Below are 12,565 nucleotides of genomic sequence, written 5' to 3'. Positions count from 1 at the left end.
CATTTCTGTATTTGCATTCATGCTCAGTCAGCATTCCCTTGCTCTTAGATGTTAGCCAACCTGAATTTTAAACAACAGGGATTTTCCAGCTTGTTAATCTCTTGCACTAAATATTTAATATATTGCAACAAAATCCACCTAAGGGCCAAGAAGGAAACTTTAGGTTTGTTTTTAAATATCCAATCCAACTAATTCTGTAGAAATTACAGAATTCACTGAGATGTAAATGTAGAACTGAGTGGGATTTATCTCTTTTATTATGCGGCATCTTGGAATGAAACTGTCTATCCTGTATGCTGTATGATTGACCAATGTGTATTTTCTCTCCTTAGGCTCCCTTCAAAAAGAAAAACCATGTGCCACGTATATTTTGATACATTTTTAAATGCACTTCAAATATTAAAACTTTCTTATTGATGTTAAATGGTCAGTTTTGTAAAATACTGATATTTTGGAATAAAAGTTAGCCCTTTTTATGATCAGAATACCCTAGGGTGATAGTTTTGGGAGTACTGTTTTAGTAATAAAGATTATAGTGTGGATAAGTTCCCTACAAGGCCCCATGATGGTAATACCCCAAGATTTTGTCGTTAAAGAAAACTGCTGAGAGGCAATAATTTTTTTTGTATGTGTCCCATTTTCATTAATGCATGGTAATTGATGGAGTTGCAGTGACTTGTAGCAGTAATGAGTTCTAAACATAATAATGCACTCTTTTCTAATAAGTGAGCACTGCTGGGGTTTAAAAGCATACTAAATCAGTTGCTTTAGTATGAATTTATTAGTTTTTTTCAGCATTAGCTTTAATAGTAGTTATTTACATAAGCGTACATCCCATTAACCGCCATCAGGGCTGGAAAACATGCTGAACTGTTCATATTTTCATATAATTATTGAACATAATGGTTTCATTTGCATTTCTAAACAGTGATGTTTCTGTCAGCCTTGGAAATAGTGTCTTTACACAGTCCCTATTTCACATCCACTTATTTGACATCGTTAAATTTTATGCTAATGTGCTTCCCTAGAATATCATCAGTGGGACAGATGCTAGTGCTTTAATATACAAATCAGGGATGCTTTTCCATCCTCCACATGGCAGAGCAAGTTTTTAAAATCTGCACTTTTAGATATAGAGTCTGTCTCCATAGAAATAGGTCTATGAAGTAAAATTTTTAGGGTTAAATGTTATAATCTGATTTTCTCTTCAAAATACTTCATTATGAATAGCTATTTACCTAAGTTTAGTTTTGTTATCTTGAATGAGGCAACGAGTCTTAGTAAAGATCTTGTTGCATGTGAATATTTAGAATTCTGTTTCTGAAATATTAATCTTCAGATGCATGCTTTTCAGTGCCTTTGAATATATCACGCCACAGCATTAGTTTGGAAGTATTCCCTATGTTTTTCTTCCTTTGGTTTCTGAACCTAGATTGTAATATCTCATGGTGGAAGCTGTTATGTTAATGCTGTTGGGTATCTAAGCTTTTTGAATGCACCTAGAAACTGTTCAGTGTAAAAAATTGTCATGTGGTGGGAGCAGGGTACAGGGTAGGATGCCGAAAGCATGTCAGTGAAGTCACAGAACAAATAATTGAAAGGACAGGTTTTCTGGAGAAACTCAGTGCCTTTTGGACATCTGTACATTCTATTACCTTTTGTTTCTCCAACGTCGTGGATGCTTTTGTGAATTTTGTCGGTTGGATGACTGGAAAAGCTTAAACGAGCAACCAACTAAAGGATTGTTTTGGGAGTTGATTCAGGTCTTCTTGGGACCACCACTCTTGGGGTTTTTTCCCCAGCACCTTCTTTTCATGTGTTCTTACAGCTCAGGGCAGCATTTTACTGTTGACGCTTAGTTGGACCTGCGGTGCCAGAGCTGACTCTGCAAAGTTCAAAATGCAAGGCTGGCATTCTGGCAAGATAGGCTAAAGAAACAGTTTTAAGAGCTCTTGCCCCAAATTACTTGCTAAAAATATTTTAGAACTGATAGAGCATAAAACTGATGCAGCATAAAAGGATTATTTGCATATAAATGTTATTTGGCTTACCAGGTCAGGAGGCAACTGAAATTTTTGTAAGGACTTCTGTTCTTTGGGGAATTTCCAGGGAAGAAATATGATAAGGGTTGTGAAGAAACTACTAAAGAGGTTGAATTTCATAGCTGAACTTTTTAATGAATTTCCTGTACTGTATCTTAAAATAGTCTGAGATTAGTCCTTCTCACAGTGATGGAATCCTTTAAACTACGGTATTAAAAACATTGGTCATGCTCTTCTATCTAAGTTGCTAGGTAGACATTGTATGTGAAAACTTTTAGAAAGTTCTTAAAATCTAGTCTTATTTTAAGCAAGGCAATATTTTCAACTATTTGTAAAGCTGCTTTTATGATTGCATTCTTCAGGAGGGAAGCTTCTTTTGGTGGGGTGCAGTTTTTCACCAAACTAAAAAAATACATTCCCTGTCACCAAAAAATATTATTTATCTTTTTCCTCCCTGTTCTCATTTCTCTCTGTTTGATGGCAAGAGGTTTAACATCAAAAGGAAAATTTTGTCTGCCTATTCAGTTTTAAAGTGTCATGGTATTTAATTGGACCACTTGCCCTTGAGCATCTCTTTTGCTATAGAACTTTACTACCTTCAGTGTAGCAAAGGAGGTGACTGGTGTCTGAGTCCTGGCTTCAGAAGGATAGAAGATTTCTAAATGCTGTTTTTGGACACTCTCTGTAGGTTTCTTATAAAGTTAAAAATTTGAGACAAAGTCAGGTATTTTCCGTAATGTGCCCGCAAGTAAGAGGATATTACCTGTTTGGTTTTACTTATTTTCTCTTTAATGGCTCTGGGAGCACAGTTACCACTACCTTTTAGTAATGGTGCAGGTACTTTGAAATAAATGTCGAGCACTGTGAGATGCTGATTGCCATGTTTTCTGCAAAGCTGCAGGGACTTTTTGGCATCTGCTGTGTTGCACCTGTTTAAGGAAACTTTGGGCTTCCCCAGTGACTCAGCAGTAAAGAATCTGCCTGAGATGCAGGGGATGTGGGAGACGCAGGTTTGATCCCTGGGTCAGGAAGATCCCCTGGAGAAGGAAATGGCAACCTACTCCAGTATTCTTGCCTGGGAAATTCCACGGAGAAAGGAGCCTGGCGGGCTTCAGTCCATGGGGTCGCAGAGTGTCGGAAACAACTGAGCAACTGAACACACGCAGTTCAGTTCAGTTCAGTTGCTCAGTCTTGTCCAACTCTTTGCGACCCCATGAGCTGCGGCATGCCAGGCCTCCCTGTACATCACCAACTCCTGGAGTCCACCCAAATCCATGTCCATTGACTCGGTGATGCCATTCAACCATCTCATCCTTTGTCATCCCCTTCTCCTGCCCTCAATCTTTCCCAGCATCAGGGTCTTTGCAAATGAGTCAGCTCTTCGCATCAGGTGGCCAAAGTATTGGAGTTTCAGCTTCAACATCAGTCCTTCCAATGAACACCCAGGACTGATCTCCTTTAGGATGGACTGGTTGGACCTCCTTGCAGTCCAAGGGACTCTCAAGAGTCTTCTCCAACACCACAGTTCAAAAGCATCAATTCTTTGGAGCTCACTTTTCTTTATAGTCCAACTCTCACATCCATACATGACTACTGGAAAAACCATAGCCTTGACTAGATGGACCTTTGTTGGCAAAGTAATGTCTCTGCTTTTTAATATGCTGTCTAGGTTGGTCATAACTTTCCTTCCAAGGAGTAAGTGTCTTTTAATTTCATGGCTGCAATCACCCAGAAAAATAAAGTCAGCCACTGTTTCCGCAAGGAAACTTTAAGGTATTTGATTTTTCAATTCACATATTTTATTTTTCCATTGCTAGATAGGATAGTAATTACTCTTAAAATTGTCTAGCCTGACAGATATATATTTACAAACATATATCTGTTCATTGCTCCTCAAATGATTAGTTCTAATATTTGAGGTCACAGGAGGAATGTTGGGAATACTTGAAAATTAATGCCTTATTTAATTAAAAAATTAACCTATTTTTCCTGACTTTAAAAACAATACATGTACATTATGGACTATCAGAATATTGCTTCATTCTTGATTTCATCAGTGTGGCATATTTTTGTTTTCCTAGTTCATCATTTAATCATCACTTGAGTAGCTGAATGGTTGCAAGTAGGTCTAATCTGACATTAAGTGAAAGCATTTTTCAGAGCTCTTGCCTTTAATTTTGTATCAGTTATGTTTTATTTAAGGCAAAATATTAAACATGTTTTAAACACAACAGAAAAGTCAGCCAAAAGATATTTAATGGTATATAGTTACAGTAATGCTTGCCAGTTCAATTGTGTAATGTATTTGCAGAAGTTCTCTGCTCAGTTCTGTGGTTCTGCTTTCAAGTGAGGAGGGTGAGGGATGACCCAAAAGAAAGAAAAATCTGCAATTGATATGATTTTAAGGGAAATATTGGGAAAAGAAAATTTCTATGGTATTCATTTAGTGCTCAGAACACCTGTGCTTTATTAAGCCAAGTGGTTAGATAGCTCTGGGATGTGTATAATTAACTCCGAAACTTCAGGTTCCTTCTCTGAAAAGTGAGACTCATAATACTATTTATTTTGAAGAGTTGTTTTGAAGATTAAATGAAATAGTGCATGTGAGTAGCCACATTAATCACTCAAACACTGTTATGTAATCTGTCGTTTACTTCCTTGAAGTGGGCAATGCTAAAGTGGCCCTGCTTTGCTTCACTCGCTTTCCTCTCATCTTGTAGTCCCTTGCTGCTGCAAGCTCACTCCGTGGATTTGTAGTGTCAGCGTCACCTACAACACCTGGGAATGTGTTAGAAATGCAGTCTTAGACTTCATGCTAGATTTTATTTTTTCAGAATCTACATTTTCATGAGATCCCTGTATGGTAGAGCAGTGTTTGTACTAATTTCTTGCAGTAAGAAATGTTGAGCAGTGGAGAAATTAAAGCTTTCACTTTATTTTCTAAGTTCTCGCTTTCCATTTTATAGCTTTGGATAGTGAAGGAATGTGTGTATGAGAGGAGTGCATTGTATTAACTTGTATCATGCTGCTCTTAGGTGGGGTATTCTGCAAGTGTCAGATATGTACTGTAAAGCTTCTCTATGCCTATTGATTTTTTATGTACCTATTTTATCAATTATTGAGAAAGAGGAATTGAAATTTCTGAGTATAATTGTGGATTTATCCATTTCTCCTTGAAGTTCTATCAGTTTTTGCTTCACATATTTGAAAGATCTGTTTTTAGTTGCATATAGTTGGAGATGGTTATTTCTTCCTGATAAACTGACCCCTTTATCATTGTGACATAACTTGCTTTATTCCTGGTAATATCTTTGCTCTGAAATCTACACTGACTATGGTAGCTTAGTCAGTGTAGCTTCTTTTGATTAGTGTTACCATGGTATGTCTTTTTGTATCCTTTAACTTTTAACCTAATTCTGTCTTTATACTTAAAGCACATTTCTTGTAGCCAGCACATAGGTGACTCTTGCTTTTTAATCCAATCTGACATCTATACCTTTTATTAGAGAATTGAAGCCATTTACATTTTGTGGTTCTTGATATGTTGCTTTTGTGTTTATCATTTTGCAGTTTGTCTTGTTTGGTCTTTGTCCCTCTTTTCCTTTTATCCTGCCTTCTTTTGGATTAATTGAATATTAAAAATTTTTATCTCCTTTCTTGGCTTATCACTTTGTTCTTCTTGGTATTTAATGGTTACTCTAAGAAGTATATGGGCGTCCCTGGTAGATAATCCACCTGCAATGCAGGAGACGCCAGTTCAGTTCCTGGGTCAGAAAGATCTGCTGGAAAAAGGATAGGCTTACCCACTCCAGTATTCTTGAGCTTCCCTGGTGGCTCAGCTGGTAAAGAATCTGCCTGACGCAGGAGACTTGGGTTCAATCCCTGGTTTGGGCAGAAACTCTGGAGAAGGGAACAGCTACCCACTGCATTATTCTGGCCTGGAGAATTCCATGGACGTCCATGAGGTCGCAAAGAGTCTGACACAGGTGAATGACTTTCACTCACACTAAGAAGTATATATTCACCTAACTAATAGCAGTCGACTTTCCAGTGATGGAGTCTACCATTTTAACTACCTTACAATAGTATAATACTATTTCTTACTCCCTGATCTTTGTGCAGCTGTCAAGATACATTTTAATTTTATCCTTATACCTTACTCTTTTTGTTAGACAATCAGTTATCTTTAAGAAGGTTTATATAATAAGAAAATATACATTTACCTGTGTAATTATCACTACCAGTGCTCTTTGTGTATTCCCTACCACTTCCTCCTGCTTGATAAACTTCCATTGACATTTATTATTTGCCTGAAGGCAAAAGGAGAAAGGAGAGGCAGAGGATAAGATGGTTAGATAGTATCACCAACTCAGTGGACATGAATTTGAGCAAATTCCAGGAGATAGTGAAGGACAAAGGAGCCTTGGTGGGCTACAGTCCATGGGGTCACAAAGAGTCGGACACCTATGAGTGACTAACACTTTCACTTCACTTAATACTCCATTGCTTTTTATCTCTTAATGGTACTTAATTGCATGGCAGTACCATGGTTTGTTAATCTACTCGTATATTAAAGGATGTATTGGTTGCTTCTATTTTTGGGTGATTATGAGTAAAGCTGTTGTAAACATTCACGTTCAAGTTTTGTGTGGACATAAGTTTTCAAATCAATTAGGTAAACACCTGGGAGAATGTTTGTTGGATTGAATGGTAAAACTAGATTTGTAAGATACTGCCAAGTTCTCTCCCTTAAGTGGCTGCAACATTTTAAATTCCCACCAACAATGAATTAGAGTTACTCTTGCTCTGCATTCTCACCAGCTGTTGTTATTTTCAGTGTTCTGGCGTTTAGCCATCCTAAAAGATATGCAGTTATAGCTCACTGTGGTTTTTAATTTGCCTTTCCTTAATGGCATTTGATTTTAATCATGTCTTCATATGTTAATTTGCCACCTGTCTATGTTCTTTGGTGAGGTGTATGGTAATATCTGTTGCCTATTTTTAAATTGGATTTTTTTTAATTTTTGAGTTTTAAGAACTTTATATATATTCTGGATACAAGTCCCTTACCAGGCATGTGATTTGCAAATTTTTTTTTTCTCAGTCTTTGTCTTGTCTTCTCATTTGCTTGCTGTGTCTTTAGCAGAGCAAAATTTTTTAATTTTGGTGAATTCCACTTTTATCAGTTTTTTTTTCTTGCATAGTTCATGCTCTTGATATTGTATCTAAAAACTCATCAGCAAGTCCAAGGTTATGCATAGTTTTTCCTATGTGTTCCTTAAAATGTTTTATTACTTTGTATTTGACAGTTAGAGCTATAATCAATTTTGAGTTAACTTTTATAGGGTGTAAAGTCTCTGTCCCGGTTCAGTTTTTTATTCACTTGTTTCAGCACCATTTGTTAGGAAGGCTGTCTTTTTACTAGTGTGTTTCATTTGCCCCTTTGTAAAAAATTAGTCAACTATATTTGTGTCAGTCTGTTTCTAGGCTCTTTCTGTTCTGTTGATTTATGTATCTGTTCTTTCACCAATTCGGACAGTCTAGATCACTGCAGCTTTACAGTAAATATTGAAATCCTATAAGGACAACTTTATTTTTCATTTTCAGAATTATTTTGGCTCTTCTAGTTACTTTGTTTATCAGTATCAATTTAGAATCGCCTTGTTGATATTTACAAAAATGCTTACTGGGATTTTAATTGGGGTTGTATTGAATGAATGTATCAGACTAGAGAGAATCTGCATCTTAATATTATTGAATCATCCAATTCATGAACATGGTACATCCCTCAATTCATTTAGATCTTTTATATTTCTTCTGTGAATTTGTAGTTTTTCATCTACAGATCTTACACATATTGTGTTAAGATTTTACCCAAGTAATTTAAAAATATTAATTGATGTTATTTAAATTTTTCAGATTTTGCTTTTTAGTTGCCAATATAAAGGAATTCAGTTAACTTTAGTATGTATGTTGTCTCTGGGTCCTGTGACTGCTAAACTTACTTACCAATTTTATGAAGTTTATTGTAGATTTTTTGGAATTTTTTTTACTTAGGTGATTGTGTTGTCTGAAAATAAAGACAGTTTCATTTTTTCCTTTCTAATCTATATGCTTTTTTCCTTGCTATCTAGCACTAAGTAGAACTTCTAATATGATGTTTAATAAAAATGATGCTAAAGGACATTATTGCCTTGTTCCCAGTCTTAATGGGAAAGCATTTAATTTCTCACCATGAATTATGATTTTAACTGTAGGTTATACATGGGTACCCTTTAATTAGGTTAAAGAAATTTTCTTTTATTCCTACATTGCTGGTCCTTATCACAAATTCATGTTGAATTTTGTCAAAAGTTGTTTGTGTGTCAATTGATAGGATCATGTAGTTTTGCAGATTTATCCTGTTAATGTGGTGAGTTACGTTGTTGATTAATCTCTCAGTTGTGTCTGACTCTCTTGCCACCACATGAACCAATTTTTGTTTTTCTCTCTGTGTTACCTCAGTGTGACTTTGTACAGAAAAGTCTAGAGTATTTCGCCTGCTTTTTAAAATTGCTTTGTTTTCTTGTAGAGCAAGCCATCTGCGCTCTAAAACATCTAGTCAAGAAACACAAACCCAAATAAATTATATGAGCCTGTGTAGTATAGTGGTTGAAAAAAATATATTTTGGATTCTATACAAGGACATGTTCCATTTTAGCTGTATGAGTTTTATCAAGTTATTTTTTAAGCTTCATTTTCTCCATCCATATTCCATGAATATGTAACATATTCTACTTCATATGGTTCCTGAGAAGGTTATATGTGATAATGGATGCATATAAAGGCTTAGCATAATGCTTGGTACATATCGAGTTAGCCAAAAAATTCATTCAGGTTTTTCTGTATGATGTTATGGAAAAACCCAAATAAACTTTTTGGCCAATCTGATAGTATAAGCACTCAGAAAAAGCTCCTTGATGCTGATGATGATACCATTATCATCACTGTCATTAGTTTTAATTACTGCTACTGCTATTAAATATTTCACTGAGAATAGGAAAATCTCGTTTTTGAAGACCTTATAAAAATATTTTTTTTTGCTTTATACATTTTAGAATTTAATTTCTTGAATTGTAGTAGATTACTGCTAAGACCTTGAAATACTCTTTTCCCTTTAAATCTCTCTTAATCTTGTAGTTGGGCTTCCCTGGTGGCTCAGTGATAAAGAACCCATCTGCCCGTGCCAGAGAAGTGGGTTTGATCCCTGGGTTGGTAAGATCCCCTGGAGTAGGAAATGGCAACCCATTTCAGCATTCTTGTCTGGGAAAGCCCAATGGCAGAGGAACCTGGTGGGCTACAGTCCATTGGGTCACAAAGGAGTTGGACACGATTTAGTTACTGAACAAAAGCAACAATCTTATAGGTAAATCTTTGTTTTAATGAATTCTTTAAAATATTCACATTCATTTTCTGTTGCTGCTGTGACAAATTATTAGTGGGCTAAAATCAAGGTATCAGCATGGCTTAGATCCTTCTGGAGTTTCTTGGGGATACTCCTTTGTTTGTATTTTCTTCTCCAACTTCTAGAGTCTGCCAGTATTCCTTGGCTTCTGACTGTGTCATTCCAACCTATTTTTCTGTCATTGTATCTCATTCTCTGACTCCTTTTTCCTCCCTTTTATAAGAACCCCTGTGATTACATTGGGCATGCCCAGATAATTCAGGATAATCTTCCCATCTCAGAATTCTTGAATTAATCAGATTTGCAGAGTCACTTTTTCCAGGTAATGTATTTAACATATTCACAGATTATAGAATTAGGACATAGAAATTTGAATGTACCCTTATTCTACCTACTATCCTCAACATTCTGGCCCCCAGAGATTCATGACTGTACCATATGAAAATATATTTACGTCATCCCAACATTCTCAAAATCTCAACACATTACAGTATCAACTCAAAGTCCAAAATTTCTTCTAAATCTCATCGTGTAAATTAGGCATAGGAGAGGCTTTGGGTATAATTTTTTTCTAACATACTATTCTACCATCTGTGAACTTGTAACACTCAAGAAATAAGTTGTCAGCTCTCAAAAGACAATCATAGGGCAAGATGAAAATTAGACTGTCTCTCAAAAATATAGGAAATGGAAAGAGACTTGGAATTACCAGGTTCAGGCAGTTTTGAAATCCTGTCTGGCAAGTTCCATTAGCCTTCAATGCTAGGGACAAAAACATCCTCTTTGATTTGAGGCTCCACCCTTATGCACTCATGTCTCTGCCCTTAGGATCACCCTTCCTTTTTCACGAAGGGTAGTGCATGTTTTCAGCTGAGTAGCTTCATCAGGCTGTGTCCAGCCTGTGTTGTTTTGAGAATCCAGAACCTTCTTTTATTTTGTCTTCTCTCTGTCCTTTTCAGTAAGTTGACAGTGTTTCTGTTCATATGGCAGTCTCAAGAACCTGTGTGTTTCCTGTGTATGTCTTGGGGATTCATTCTATTAGACCAGAGGTTTCTCCACATATCTTTCCTGTGTGATCCCATCTCCGTACCTGGATTCTACTTCAGTGACTGCAGGAGTCCAGAGTCACATGCATACTCTCTTCTAAGATCCCTCTGTTTAACTGAATACTATGACTTTTTGATCCTCCCAAGGCACCACCAAAATGTTGCCCATCCATGTGTTTGAGTAGACTCCCCTTTGCTATTTAATGTAACATTTTCAAGGTTTTGGGGATTAGAATATGAACATCTTTCTGCTGCTGAAGCATTATTATGCCTACCATAGTATTGTGTTTCAAGTTTTTTAAAGTCCGGGGACATTGATAATAATATGGTGTGTGTGTGTGTGTGTGTATACGAAAGTGAAAGTGAAGTCGCTCAGTCGTGTCCGACTTATTGCGACCTCATGGACTGTAGCCTACCCGACTCCTCCGTCCGTGGAATTCTCCAGGCAAGAATACAGGAGTGGGTTGCCATTTCCTCCTCCAGCGGATTTTCCTGACCCAGGGATTGAACTGGGTCTCCCGCATTGCAGGCAGACACTTTAACCTCTGAGCCACCAGGGAAGCCCATATTTATATATACCTACAAATATATATATGTATATACATACTTGCAATCAAATCATGTCATGTCATGATAGCTGTTATTCAGTAGTGCAGTAAATATATTTTGGGTCTGTTATCTTGGGCTTCTGGCCCCAGTTACATTCATTTTTTAACATAATGGAAATAACTTCGTCTCTGCCCATCTATACTTCTAGTCCAAATTAAAGGGTACAGTTCTACTTTCCTATGACATTTAAGCATGAATTTGCTTTATCTGAATTTAAAATATTTGTATAAGTTACTTAGGGTGCACATGATTTATTTAACTACATTTTAGGCTTTTAAGTTTAAACTGTTGTTTTCATGTGTCTTAATTTAGCTTTCTTTTTGCTTTATCTGGTACTGTACTCAGTAGAATAAATTCTCATTGAAAGACTCGCTTTTTTTTTTTTTTTTTGCCTCACTACATGACATGTGGGACCCTACTTTCCCAACTAGGGATTGAGCCTGCTTCCTCCTCACTGGAAGCACAGTCTCAACCATTGGATTCCCAGGGAAAACCTGAAAAACTTACATTTTTATACTTAGTTTCAAATTTGTTTTAATTTATCTAAGCTTCATCAAATGTTATTTTCCAAAATTTTATGACATAATCCAAAAATGCCACCAAATATTTTAAAGCCTCCCATTAGTCAGTCTGATTTTGTAAACATCTGGCAAGTTTTTGTTTTCTTTTCTGGTGCATTTCTTTCCTTTAGCACTGGTTACCATTGTTTTACCAACAATGAAATATATTTTTAGTACTTAATATCTTTTCAGCAGCTAATGCACTTTCAGCCTTTAATCCTACTTTGAAATATTAAGTTATTACTTGGTAGTAGATGTTCACTGCAGTGATTTGAGGGAGAGTAGTTGTAACAGTTTTTAAAGAGTGCAATAAGGTTGCATGTAATCAATTATTATTTTCTATAAGCATTTGTTACTGCTACAAACTTTAAGAACAGTTTCTTAGTTTCATGTGCACAGAGTTGGGAAGCAATTTGTCATTTTTATGATTGTAAACACTGTGTATGACTATTCTCAGCCTTTTTTCCTACCAGGCTGATAATATCTAATATATTTAATCATTTTTATGATGTGACTTTGAGAAGTAAAAGAAAGTAGCCAGGTATCAAGATTACCTATGGTGATAAGAATGAATAATGGATAGATGGACAAGAATAGTGACTCCTTATTATATTATTTTTATAACTCAGAAAAGTGAAACTCACAGAAGTTATCTAATTTGCCTGAGGTCAGTCAATTAGTTAGTATTCCAGCTGGGTTTGGATCCGACGCTTGCTGAATCCAATTTACCAGAGACACTTTTAATACTAAAGAAGCAGTTGGTTTTGAGATAAGAAATTTAAAAGGTAACATAGTTTATGTATTGTAGTGAAATAAGGTGTTCCAGTCAGTTGTAATTTTATGTGTATATACATATTTTATTTT

At 36.1% G+C, this 12,565-nt stretch overlaps 1 protein-coding gene across 6 annotated transcripts in view; it reads left to right on the top strand.

Annotated features, from left to right (window-relative positions):
• Positions 1-12,565, top strand: part of KIAA1328 (KIAA1328 ortholog) — a 406,212-nt gene that overhangs the window by 80,891 nt on the left and 312,756 nt on the right. The gene's annotated exons all lie outside the window — the stretch shown is intronic.

The sequence above is a fragment of the Dama dama genome, chromosome 27 (genome assembly GCF_033118175.1).
Source record: "Dama dama isolate Ldn47 chromosome 27, ASM3311817v1, whole genome shotgun sequence".
Taxonomy (NCBI): Eukaryota; Metazoa; Chordata; class Mammalia; order Artiodactyla; family Cervidae; genus Dama; species Dama dama.
Note: the sequence above shows the minus strand (reverse complement) of the source record. Positions and strands in the feature narration are given on the sequence as shown.